At 44.3% G+C, this 12084-nt stretch overlaps 1 long non-coding RNA gene across 1 annotated transcript; it reads left to right on the top strand.

Moving 5' to 3' along the window:
• Positions 1-9184: 9184 nt before the first annotated feature.
• Positions 9185-11718, top strand: LOC104139917 (uncharacterized). The gene is made up of 3 exons (XR_693179.2): positions 9185-9537; positions 9897-10098; positions 11028-11718. It is a non-coding gene; the product is annotated as an uncharacterized lncRNA (long non-coding RNA).
• Positions 11719-12084: the final 366 nt, after the last annotated feature.

The following is a 12084-nucleotide window of genomic DNA, read 5'->3' as shown; positions in this document are numbered from 1 at the left end:
TGTGTGTTTGTGTACATATATATATCTCTATATTTTTTTTTCCCATGGGCGCGTGTGTGTATATCTATATCTATTTGGACGCTTGGGCATATTACAGAACATATGTGCGTACGCAGAACCGATATGCAGGAGTGCGTATGCGCACCTCTGTGCGTGTGGCCGTGTGCATGCAACGTATAAGCTCTGTGCAGGTAAATATATACGTGTCTGCTGCGCCTAAGTGCACGCATGGGCAAGACGTAAGTGCATATGTAGATGTGTGCATGTAACTGCTGATGTAGAGGTATAGGTGTATAGGCACAAATATACATAAACGTACCTGTATATACAAAATGTGTGTGCATATATATATATACACACAAAACACTCTCTCTCTCTGTGTATATACAACACATATATACATATTTTCCAAGAGAGATTGTGAGTGTAACAGGAGACAAGAAGAGTGTCAGGCATAGATTTGTGATTTATTTTTATATATATATTTTTTGTATATGCATACAAACACATGCATATGTATTTCTGTATACATATATACATGTGCGTCTCTGTGTGCACGTACATACAATACACGCACCCATGTATATACACAAAACATGTCTCTTTCAAAAGTGATTGTGAGGGAAGGAGACAGCAGAAAGAGTGGCAGGCACAGCTTTGTAATCCATTGCATAAACATATATACGTGCGCATACATACAATGCATAGATGTGCACATCTATGCAAAGCGTGTAGTTATGTGTGTGTGTGTTGGTATATACAAATATATATATGTATATATGCATATGCAGACATGCACGCACACCCACACACGCACACACATCCATCTATGGCAGAGAGCGAGCGCTGGCGGCCGCGAGCAGCGCTGCCGACGCTGCCGTCGGGGGGATGCGCGGCCGGCCGGGCGCCGGCTGCACCTCTGCAAGGCCTTCCTCTCGCTAGCTCCGTCCGTCGCTGCCCGCTCAGTTTGAGCTGTTCCAGGGCAGAGGGAAGAAAAAGTAATAACAGCTTGGTTAGATTCAAAAGCCACGTCCCCAGAAGGTAATGGCGTAACCTCTACTGGTAGGTGGAACGCAGGATTAGGAGCTGACGATAGACATCAGTTTTCAGCGGCCTGAATTTGTCCGCCTCGGTTTAAAGGCCCAGACACGCAGCAACCCGCTTACAGTTGCCATGAGAGGAAACAATGACCTTTTTCCTGCCTGACCTCGGGCAAGCCGCCGGTTCTTACCAGCAGAATGACGACCATATTTTGCTCTCGGACGACTAATGGCAGGATTACATACCTGTTGGCAGCGTCTGTAATGTGGACAGTGCAATGAGTCCCAGCAGCGGCTGTGGGAAAGTTGACGGGGCGAAACAAGCCCACAGAGGTAGTGCCAGCTCTTAGGTTTAGCTCTCGTAGCCCAGTTACTGGGTCTTCTGCAGTTTCACAGCCGTGGAGAGCCGGCTCCCGACCCGCAAAGGTCAGAGGCTGTGGCTAACGCGTCCGCATGTTCACACAGACGCTTTTCAGGGAGAGCAGGAAGCCCCAGTTAGGGTATTTCGCGTGTATGCAGGGCCCTTATCGCTGTGCAGCTGTGGCTGGCCAACGCAAGGACTACCCTTTGAGTCGCTTCACTTTCCTTCTGGTATCTTACGGCTGTGTCCACGTTTGCAAGCGGCGCAACCTCCGCGGGGCGAAGCGGCTGGGGCTGAGGACCGGGCGCCCGCTCCCTACGCGCCTCAGGGGGTCGTAACTTCAGACCAGCTTTCATCCAAGCCCAGGGACTGAACGTCTTTTTGTGGCCGGAGCGCGTTTGGCGCAGGCTAGAGCACACCTTCGAGTTCAGTTTCACCCGAAAGAAATCCAGTTCACGTGCTCAGCGGCTGCTCCGCAGTACACATCAAAGCACAGGCCAAGGACTATCAAGAGATTTTTCCCTGTAAACACAGTCCTGATCCAAAATAAAACACGTGCGCATCCCCAGACACTCACGCTCCTTTAGAGTTAGCGGCATTCACGATCATCGCTTTGCTTGGCTGTGAAATTTCCTGGAGGCATAGCGAGATATAGGAACATCTTACTGCAGCTGAAATAGCTGACATCCTCTGATAAACTCAGTGTTGCTGTTGTCTCAATAGGACATCTGCAATCCAAAGAGCGCTTCATTCGGAAGACAAAACACTGGGAATAAGTATTATGAGTGACTCTATCGCAATGCTACTGCATTCCTTTTGCAGGAGTTTAAAAGGCCACACTCATTTTTCACAGGCGTGCTGAAAGCAGACTACATATTCTTACTCGCAGAGTATGAGCATTGTTACAGATGTTTCATTCTTCTCCTCTGCTACTCCCAACCATTTCCAGTTCACTAAAAAAAAGTTGATTTATCTTTTTTTTTTTTTTTAATAAAAAGCTAATCGTCTGTATGTAAATCATGGAATCGTAGACTCGCTCTGGTTGGAAGGAGCATAGCAGGCCGTCTCTTTAGCCAAGCAGCGTACTCAGCTTTGACGTTTTAGCCGTCCTGACCTTATCTGGGACTTCGGCAAAGCCAGCAACAGAGCCAGCTCACACCCAGAAATCCCAGTAAGACATCCAGCTTCCCACGCACTTTTAGGCTGCGGGTTGGAAGAAAGAAAGCCAGAGCGATGTGTTTGCAGCTTAGCTTGCTGACGATTTAAGTTCTGACGTTGTTCGAAGCGTTGTGGTAGTACTAAGCAGTATTTCAGATGGTACTAGAACTGAAAAGGTACAAACTGTCAGCAGTTTTCTTCCTCCAAAAAAAATCAAATAAACCCCTAAGACCAAAGAAAACAGTGGTTTCAGGGGGAGGGGAGGTTTGCAGGCTATATTAGACCACAAAAATTCATTTAACTTTTTGGTAAGCTACTGAGGTCTTTAGGTTGCAGAACACTGTTTCATAAGCAAAACACCTGGATTTCTCCCCTACAGTTAGTGTTAACTTTTGATTTCAAGCACAGCTTCTGGGAATGGAGGCAGAGTTTATCTAGTGTTCCAGTAACAAGAAATAAAGACCCCTCTTTCCCTTTCCTCAAAAATCCTCAAAATACAGCTTCATAACGTCTGTGCCGTACTAACTTAAAATATAGATAAAATCCTCCCCCTAGTGGTGTGTCTGAGGCATTTACTCCTAATGAAGCTGACAGTGACACACAGTGAAAAGATTCTTGGGTTTGCGATAATTAACAATTTTAAAAGTCAGTTTGGCCTCACTAAAAAGAGCACAGTAGCTTTTAAATTACTATAAAGGTTGACGCCACAGTCCTCTGTTCCAGGAAAAGCACGTCGCCTATTTAACAAGCCTACATTACCCTGGCTATCCCGTTTGGAGGGTCACCTCTTTCTCCAAGCGTATCCAGAAGACGGCATTTACTTGCTATCGCTGTTCGGGACTGAACACATCCCCTCGTTTTGCCAGTCGCGGGACGCAGTTACAGCTAGGTTTTTCTTGCACCCCGGCGCTGGCGGGGAAACTAGCCCCAACCAGCAGCGGTAGGGGCCTGGCCTGAGCACTGGGCAGTCCCATCAGGCAGATGGAGAGTTTGTGCCCCAAAACACACCAGCGCCAGGAAGACGAGGGGCGTCGCGTTACGCAGCTTGACGCACAGCGCACCCACCGGAGAGGCTCGGACACGGTAGGGTCCGTTCAAGCTCCCTTGATCCAGTCACAAGCACAGAGCGATCCTGCAATGACTAATCCTTTGGTTATTCATCGCTCACCTAAAAGAGGCACTTATGAAGTTGATCTTACGGCTCAGTTAGCTCCTTCCTGTGTTCAGGCCCTCTCCGAACGGGCAGTGAGCTGGAAAGCAGGCGCCAACCCTCTGCCCGGAAGGTCTCCTGCCATCAGGAATAATGTTTGGCAAGGCGCCCGTTCAACCTCCTTGAAGGTTTACGTAAATGCGGGTGTCCACAAGAGGCAATGCATGACCCAAACAGAAGTTTAGGTACTATCCCTTTCTCCATCTCTGAAGTTAGATGGTGAGCTGTGCCATGCCGGCAGTTGGCAGCACTTCAGGGTACTGAGACGACCCTGTACCGCGGTACGGAAGCTAATGTAAGCTTGGTGAGACTTGGTTCTCCCAAAGCAGTGGTGCGAGGACAGCCTGTAGTCCCACAAGAATGAAAAGTCTGTCTCTTAAGAGAGAAATACGCTCTGTACAGCTGGCTGTTACTGCTTGCAAAAGTGAGTCATGCTGAAATCTCGCACTCAGAAATTGGGAAGGCAGAAGTGTCATGTCATCTTCAGTTCATCTAAGTCTGTTAGTGGCACAATAAAGCCGATTTTTGAAGCTGAGGACGTTTTTGGTGGCCTCCTGTGGAAGAATTGCTATTCTTTCTTCCCCTCAAGCTTGTACATCGGCCATCAGAGGCCTCTGTGCACGGCGCTGCTGTTGCTCAGGGCACCAAGCGGTGCTGGCAGAGAGTGCCAACCTGCTCGGTGTTAAGGACACATGCATAAAAGAGCGGACAGCACTGCTGAAGTCTGCGGGACTCTCCTGAACGGCCGTGGTGGTACAGAGTCATCTCAGGCCCACTGAGGCAAAGTATACGCTATCGCACATACGGGAATCTCAGATGACACCTGCAGCAATTATCTGAGGTATCATTAAGGGTTTGAGCCTCCCTATTACAATATTGTCAAGGAATGTTAGACTGCTCGTGTTTTTTTCTTTCAGCTCCATCGTTTTGCCACACTAAAGAAGAGATGTCTGGGTATGCGAGCACTGTGTCTCCCCCAGTTCTCACTATATCAAACTTTCACTGCAAGCATGTGGAGCATATGACCAAAGCAAGGAGCTTCGGCTTGCTCTCCCACACCGTGCAGGGTACTCTGGTCGGGAAAGCTGACAGTTGTCCCCGGGATGAAAGTGTCTCCATGGCAGCAAGATTTTGCTGATCAAAGAACTCCAGTTTGGCTTTGTACTTAGCAATCAAAAAATCCTCCCAGACTTCGTTCACAGATAGCACAGCACAGCAGGCCTACCTGAATTTGACCATTTCTGGAAAAAAAGGGTGATGTAGAGTACCCAGTTAACAAACGTGCCATTGTCAGCCTGGGTCCTTTATCAAGCACAATGGATGTACTGTATTTGGCAGGTTACAGACAAGGGTGAGGAAGGGAATTATTTGTCCTTCAAACCCTCAGAGCCCGGTATTTGCTGTGCAGAGGGAGGGAGAGATTCCAGACATACCGTCGCTAAGTGCCTCAACTGGAAACTCCAGCAAAACGATGCATTAGTCAGCTGTATTGAGGTGAATCACTACCTAAGGCTCCTAAACACCATTTACCTTAACATTTCAGTCCAAGGCATTAATAAAAATAACACAGATCAAGGGTTTCTTACATTAATCATCACTCAAAAACCAACCAAACAAAAAAAATTAGGCTGAAAATTAGGCCTGGGACTCATCAGTGAAACACTACTTGCTATAGATCAAGTAGATCTCATCTATACAGTCTTGAGTCATGTTTCAAAAGAGCTGCAGTTTGGCCAGAAACATGCAATGGTATTTTTAGGGATTAACTAGCTGTCCTCATGCCTATATAGCCAATAAAAAACCAGAAATGTTAATCCTCTTTTTAGAGGATCCCACCTTCTTGTGCAATGCTAAGATCAGTCATGTCAACAGCCCCAAATCTAACCAGTATGCAAAAGCCCCCCCCCAAAAAAAAAAAAGTGATGCAGTAATTTCCCCATGAGCTGAATAAATATAAGAAACTACTGCTGGACAGCATCCCACACTGGTGATATTATCAGCTGATCAAGAGCTGAGGACTTTCTTCTTAGTTCATGCAATAGGAGCTTCTTCCACATCATAGAAACACGGCTATGAAGTTCACAGACAAAGGAGAGAATCCTTCAGAATATCCTTTTGGGAAAGATGTTACTGTGCCTCCGACTCTATTAGAGGGGAGAGAGAGAAAAAAAAAGATGTAGTACTGATTATGGGAATGTGAATATTCCACAGTTTGTAAGTTGTCTTCTCTTTCAGCTCATTCTTACGCAGCTACAGACTTTATGCTGCTGAACAAAGGTACCCTTCGTTCATTAGCCTAAAAGGAAGAGAATCAGACACAGAGGCGAAGAGATCTCTTTCCAGAGAGGTCTCTGCAGTGTTTTCCTCGTGTTAAGAAATTACCTGAGAACCAACCCAACCTTTGCAGTTGTGTATAGATTTGCAAGTCCTCTTCCAAAATTCAGAACTTTATTGCCCCAAAGCAGCTCTATTGCCAGTGCAGCTCCTGTCCCCTACAGAAGTTATTAAGCTTAAGATCCTCTCAATTTGTACTCAGAACTTGGCAGAATAACTCTTTAGAGAGATGTGTCTGTTTGCAACAGCTTTCAAAAGGAGTACTAAGGGCTGGAAAAAAGTGGTATTTTAACATCATGGGATGCCTGGTAACTCTTGGAAAACAGGAAGGGCTGCTGAGTTAATACTCCTTTTCACCTTTTAATATGAAGAATGAATTCTACAGATATACAGCACTAGCCACCTGTGATTGTTTTTTTTTTTCAAACAGGCATGCCTGCTAATCTTGATAACATGTGAGAACAATATTTACATAGAAAAGACCTTAAGGAGATGGGAATCCAATTTGTAAAATTACAAGTACAGAAAACATCGACAGAAGTAACCATTTAACCATAGAAATAAAATAGGACTGCAGAGGACTTAGAGAAGGTCAGTAAGCCCGGCTTGCTGAAACAAGGAGAGAAGTCCTATGCCTTGGCATGCACAAACATTTGAGAAGGGCAGTTGTTTTGCTTTGAACCAAATGCATGTTCCTATAAGAAAACTTGAAAATCTTTTGCCAGTACAGCTTCCCATGCTGACTCCCTGTGACCTCCCAGTCAGTCACTTCCCATGACAAGGAGACAACCAAAGTGAAACTGGAGTTCTCTCCAAGACTTTATCCAGGGGCAAGCTGGAAGCCGCACAGACACGCAGACAGCCATGTGCACAGAGCTCAGAAGGGTTCTGGGAATACCTATCCTTTACAGTATTTGGGCATTTAGAAATGGGTCTGCAGGTAGGTCATCTTGTGCACAGAAAGTCTTAACGGCAGATTAGAAGACTGTTAAATATTTACAGTTGTATAAAACCAGTGCTCTCACCTGCCACAGCAAAACGTTCCCTTGCTGGGAAATATAAAGTGAAGCAAAAGCTTCTGAAAAGCCTTCTTCCTTGGCAACTCTTTCCAGTCAATCATTTGCAGCATCTGTGATTTACTCAGAGGACTGTGAGAAGAAAATCCCTGCATTTGCATTGAGTTCTTGCTGCCAAAGCCATCTCGGTTGCTTCCTCTGGCATTTCCTCAGTAACAATTCCTGTGCAGATACCAGGATGCAAAAAGATATGACCGTTAGCCATGGACAGGTACTCCCCCCTTGCAGGGCTGGAGGTAGTCATCGTTCCACGAGAGTCACCAGGCAATGCCACAACTCCTCTGCCCTGAAGAAGATCACGCTTCTACACAACTCTCTGCCTTGATGACAGAAAAGCCTGCAGTAAGCTTTTCAAAGCCTGACCTATATCCGTGTACACTGCTAAGTGACGTGTCCTCAGGATTTCAAAGGAGAATCCTTCCATAACACATATCTTGGCCTGTTGCTGGTGGAGAGACCTGCACTAGTCATGAACTTTCCAAGCAAACTTTCAGATTAAAATGCTTTATCAGCATTAAGTCTCATTTCAATCATAATTTCTCCTAGAGGTGCCTGTAGCTGTGCCTAAGAGGAAGATAATAAGTCTTGGCATGCATGCGTGGGTACCTGCACATGAGGGCCATAGCATGCTAATAGTCATCTCTTGGTCTGAAGCCTCAGCCAAGGAAGAGTGGAGAAATATTTTTAATGCCAGAGCAGGCTATTTCACATATCCCAGAGTCCCTAGTAGTTATTTAAATCCCTTTCAAAAACAACAAAAACCTCTTCTGAGGTTTGAATTAGTGTTCTGTGGGCTTTATCTACCGTTAAACTTTGCTCATCTTTTTGAACTTCATTTATTTTTCTCCAGTTTCTGTCATCCTATTGCTGAAGTTTAAGTAATGATGATTTTCTTGAAATGCTCGAATTCATGTAGTTTCTCTGTTCTTGAGTACAGTTCCTTTAGCCTCCCAATTATCAGCTTAATCTGATTGTGCAAGTCTTGCTTTACAGTGTTTGAAAGACTGAGAGTCATTTGTTTTTACCTTTCTTACAGTACAGACAGAGGAGGGACAGAGAAACTTGTATACACCAGGCTGAGAAATTCCAGAGATCTTGCTTGCATGTTCATTGGAAGCTGTAACCTGAAGACAATTTCGGATTTAAATGTGAGCGTGCAACTTCAAGTTTCACAGCTTCAATTAGGGAAAGGATCAATTAAAAATGGAAGTAGCCTCTGGGTTGAGATTTAAAAATCAATACATGTTAAATGTCAGCACAAGTGGATAGCACAAAGACAGAAGTCAGGAGTGAAATTTGACCCGTGCTATCAAAAAGTAATAATTTACATATTCCTAAAAATGGACACTTTGGGCAAAGCAAGGATTTTCATGTCAGTTCCAAGCCTGATGGGTATACTTGATGGGATTCTTTACTTCAGAAGGCTGTTTGTCCTTCCAAGAAGCTGTACCACTCTGCAAAAGAATGTCCTGTTTTTCTTCATGCTGGAGAATGTTCTCTTCCTCCTAAAGTAAGAATTTTTAAAGGAATCCCTCACTAGCATTAGAGGTACCTTATTTCTAAATTCTGTGGATAACCCTGAAAGGGGAACCCCTGAAGCTCTCAGAAGTACCCGTGAAACTCTGCAAGTGTGTTTTGCTGAAAGATCACTGGCCATTACTTTGGCCTCTGGCTTACCCTGGAAGCTTCACCGCACTCTAAATAATGGACATCTAAATGGGTAAATAAATATGAAATGTGAATATGAAAATAGCTTACGTAAGTTTACAGCCGGCTAAGGTCTGAATCCTCTCTATATCAGAATTCTTCCAGAAGTGCCTGAAAAACACCTACAGTATGCAACTTAACCAAAAGCCTGAGTTAATAACTGCGTATCAGCGGGCATATCTAACAATAAACCTGTTTATGTCCCAGCCAGGGGGAAGCTGCCAATGCCACACCTTAAAACACGAAGAGCAGATCAAACATTTACACTACAGCAGACAGGAATGTTACTGTACTCAGAGCAGGCGTGAAATTGCCTCCTGCTTTGTTGCTGCACCGCATACCCTACTTCTGATGCAGAAAAAATATTCCTAGCACCCACATCTCTGGTTACCTCTGGGGTGAGGCAGCGATTTGAGTTTCCTACCCTGGCAACTCAGAGCAGCCATGAATGAGATGCGGAAGCAGCTTCTGACTAGAGCATGAAAGCAAAAGCTCTTTTCATGTCCCACGGAAGAGCACACGAGCCCCTGAATCCGTCGACCTAAAGGGCAGCAGATAGCAAAAAGGTGTTTCCCGCTTATCAGTATTGGCAGTAGCGGAGCGAAAGACTTCATCGTTCGGAGCCAGGAAAGGAAGAGGAAAATACAAAAGGTAAGAGAAAGGGGCGCTATGCATGCAGTTGGGAGAGGAATAAAGCTAAGAGATGAGTGTATACGCCTATTGCTATTCCTCAAATATGCTAGATTGACAGCTTTGACCTTTCTCCTCTGTGCCGGTGCTAATTTCCCTTGACTTTGGTAGATTAGTCAACGCCACTGAAATACTTTTTTAAAGTGTGTGGTTTCTCCCCTCTCTGAGCATACTGTGTGTGCACCTACACACTTTGACACTGCAGGACAGTCACTTCTAGGGGAAGGGAGAAAGAAACTGCTACCAAATATTGTTCAAGACGTTCCCCGAGGGTCTATTAAAAAGGGTGGCTCTTAAAGTGTTGCCAATCCTTTTGACAGTTTCAGCTCACCACTTCTCTAGTCCGCACACATCGGATGCATCCAGATAGCTTGCAGCGAAAGGGAAAAGATGAAGAATTTCCCCAACCTCAATATAAAGTCGTACTGATACCAGCTGCCGTTTGGCTTTGCCAGCACATTTTGATTATCATCATGCCTTCGAGATTTTCTGCAGGGAAGCACGATTTCGGCTGTTAAAAAGGTAAGTCACTAGAAGGTGCTGTAAGAGCACTAGTGCTGAGGATTCTGGCAGGAGATCTGCAGCAGGCCTGGTGAGCATCGGTATCGGTGGCCAATCTGCGGAGCGTGTTTAAACTCAGACACTCCTTGATGCCACGGATGGGATTTACCAAAACATTTGATGCCTGAGAGGAAAAAAACAACAACAAGAACATTTTGAAATCCAGGAAGAAGCCACCACCAAGCAGCAGCTGCCATTCTGCCTGTGGAGTGGTAATGGTTCTTGCTCTTTCCCTGAGGGTAAAGCGTAATGTATCTTTCTGGTTCTCCAGTCTACTTCCTGTGCTGATATTTAGGTGAGAACAGATCAGTAATTTGCAGAAGCTCAGATCTTTTTGTCCTAAGTAAGACTGTAAGGCAATTAAAATAAGATGCCTATTGATTATATGTTCTGGATGAGACTAACCAAAAGCCAACTGTTTTACTAGAGGAACAAAAGATAGGCAGTTTTAGTTTTCTAATAGGAAAAATCATTTTACTAAAGAGAAAAAAAAAGAGCAGCAGAGATTTTAGAAACTGCTTATAGAGTTGAACCCGCGTAACTCACTTCCCAAATGAGCTCAGGTCTTTAAAGCAGTCTGTCAACACCCTGATTGTCCTCTTCTTCATTCATCCTCCAGACTTTCAAGACCCACTACAAGTCACTCAGTAGAGAGAACCAAGCACAGGAAGAGGCAAACCTAAGGCTTTCAGGATTTTACAGTATTAGAAGCTTTTTGTTCAAGAGGGCCTTTGAACAGTGTACGTTCCAACATCTTAACCTTGAATTTAAAGCTACAAAGTTTTGGAGCGTATACTGAGAGTTCTGCTGGTGTATGTAGAGAATCTCAGGTTATTTCCCTTCTGAATGGAATAAAAGAGAGTTTTATCTGTCGTTTTGGCAACTTCCAGGAATTCTCTGGAGAGCTGAAGATCATAGCGGTCCCACGTCATACTATGAAAGGAATCCAGCTTTTCATTGTCCCCAGTGAAAGCACTCGGAGGAGTCTCCGGGGGTTCAATTCAGAATTGGCAAGCCCGCAAGAGCGTGTGTCCATCTGCACAGCACAGACACAGATGAAGGTCTCCGTCACATACTTGCTCTCTAATTGGCTGGTAATAATATTATCAGTGAATTACAGTGCATGCCTCATGTGCAGCACATTAGGTGGCTGACATTTCTATAACATTTTAAGGTTCTCAGCAAAGTCAGCCAGGAACTATCTGCCAAAACATCCATTTTTTGCAGTGAAATTAAAGGCGTAGAGATTTTTCCTTGGAAGTTACATTAGTAATTCTGAGCTTTCAGTTACAAAGTTCAGCTTGCTGAACCGAAATGAATATTACAGTGTTTTGCAACACGATTTCTTTCACTTGCTGCGTGAGATCAGACCACAAATGTCTGTTCTTGACTCAGCAATCATCTTCATCAAACATACGTTGAAACAGAAGAAGAAAGTATCGGTCCAGTTCACGATGCAAACTAGATTCTTCTCATCAGCAAAGAGAGTATTCCAAACCATTTAGGATTCTTTGTCCAGAGAGGACAGTAAGTTTTGTATAGAGAGGCACCACTTTAATAAACAAGAGACTGATAATATTGAATGGATGTGTGTTCTTGGATGTTCATTCAGTTTCTATTCTCAATTATCTATAGACAAATTGCTATTTATATCTAATCAGTCCCCAAATGGAAGGGGTAACTAATATAAACAGGCTACAACAATAATGGTTTAAGAGTTGTTTTCTGATATTGATTGAATTCACTGAGGAATGGGAGACAGCTATTTTTTTTTATTTCTTTGAACAATCTGCTTTTCCCTGCCAGAATGATGGAGTCTGTCATCTTCAGTTTCTGGTTCTCATTCATTAGCACAAGGATGCAATGTTTAGGTTCAGCATGTTTATAGATCAAAGTCAGAAGCCAAACACATTCACAGTCTGCTTTATTTTGTTTTTGTGGAATTTG

Source organism: Struthio camelus, chromosome 3 (genome assembly GCF_040807025.1).
Source record: "Struthio camelus isolate bStrCam1 chromosome 3, bStrCam1.hap1, whole genome shotgun sequence".
Lineage (NCBI taxonomy): Eukaryota > Metazoa > Chordata > Aves > Struthioniformes > Struthionidae > Struthio > Struthio camelus.
The sequence above is the reverse complement of the archived record's forward strand: the minus strand, read 5'-3'. Positions and strand labels throughout refer to the sequence as shown.